Source organism: Bos indicus, chromosome 15, assembly GCF_029378745.1.
Source record: "Bos indicus isolate NIAB-ARS_2022 breed Sahiwal x Tharparkar chromosome 15, NIAB-ARS_B.indTharparkar_mat_pri_1.0, whole genome shotgun sequence".
In the NCBI taxonomy this organism is placed as follows: Eukaryota; Metazoa; Chordata; class Mammalia; order Artiodactyla; family Bovidae; genus Bos; species Bos indicus.
In genome coordinates, this window is record NC_091774.1 from 39,464,382 (window position 1) to 39,465,866 (window position 1,485).

Genomic DNA, 1,485 nt, shown 5'->3' on the forward strand with positions numbered 1-1,485 from the left:
TTGGCTGCATACAATTATAACATTCAGAATTGTTCCGCTTTAAACATAAAGTTTGTTATTAAAAAAACAGACAAATCATGTGATGGCAGCATTTAGAGGAACCTATCCCAGAAGCTATCCTGAAGAGACAGCTCAGAGAACCAGGCAGCCCAGAAACCCAGGCATGGAGATTAATCCTGTTGGAGAAAGGGGTTCATTATGGTGGATGAACTGAAACGCTTCCTGTATAATTACCAAGTGTTGAAAGGCTCCATGCTACTGTTGTGTCAGAGGTAGAGAGCTTATCATTAAAGTGACCAGTGATAACACTCCAAAGCATGCTTTGAGACCTGGTTTCTTGTCTACTTTTGCCCTTACAGGGGCTTCCCTGGTGGCTCAGACGGTAAAGCGTCTGCCTGCAATGCGGGAGACCCAGGTTTGATCCCTGGATCGGGAAGATCCCTTGGAGAAGGAAACGGCAATCCACTCCAGTATCCTTGCCTGGAGAATCCCATGGACAGAGGAGCCTGGTAGGCTACAGTCCACAGGGTTGCAAAGAGTCGGACACGACTGAGCTACTTCACTTTTCACTTTCTTTGCCCTTAAAAAGACCAAGGGGGAAAACTCAGACCTTCAAAAAAGAAAGGTGTATCATCTGTTACTATAATACTTACCAGGTGGTTGAATTCAGTCCTTTACCTTAGGTGGTGAGTTTCATAGCCAGCAGCAATGCTAATACAGTACTAATTGTCAGCTTAGAAAAGGAAATTGCTCCATTATTTGAAGAATTGAGACAAATTGTGGATTTCTTAATCTGGCAGTTTCTTACCTTCATCGTATCAAACACACTACGAATCCGTCAGTCTTTAGGCCACAAGGAAGGGCCCCTTTTCCACCTTACACTGGTGAAAGAGCCTATAGATAGAATTTATGAACAGATTGATTGTTATCTTTTCTTGTGTAGGGCTTTTTCTTATTTAGTGAGATCACAGAAGGTTCAATCTATCACAGCTCCTATGCAGTTAGTCCAGTCACCAAATATGTATGAGATCCTATTTAGTGGCTCAGAATCAAAATGATACTTTGATCCACTTGAGCAATGAACTGTTCAGTATGTACAATATTGTACAATATGCCATGCCCGCAGAATGAAGCAGACTCTTTATTATGAATAATGAGGGCATATTTTTCTTTATATTACTTTCTTTGCATTGAGTATTAGGAAGAAAAAATGGCTTGTGGGCATTTTTCAGTCGCTAAGTTGTGTCCAACTCTTTCTGACCCAATGGACTGTAGCATGCCAGGCTTTCCTTTAACCCTCTATTTCCCAGGGTTTGCTCAAGTTCATGAGTATTGAGTCAGTGATGCTACCTAACCATCTCATCCTCTGTCATCCCCTTCTCCTCCTGCCTTCAATCTTTCCCAGCATTAAGGTCTTTTCCAGTGTGTTGGCTTTTCGTAACAGATGGCCAAAGTACTGGAGCTTCAGCTTTAGCATCAGTCCTT

The 1,485-nt window shown here is 42.2% G+C and overlaps 1 pseudogene; it reads left to right on the forward strand.

The window, feature by feature from the left end:
* LOC109568819 (ragulator complex protein LAMTOR3 pseudogene) lies at positions 1-1,027 on the forward strand (annotated as a pseudogene).
* The last annotated feature ends 458 nt before the right edge of the window (positions 1,028-1,485 follow it).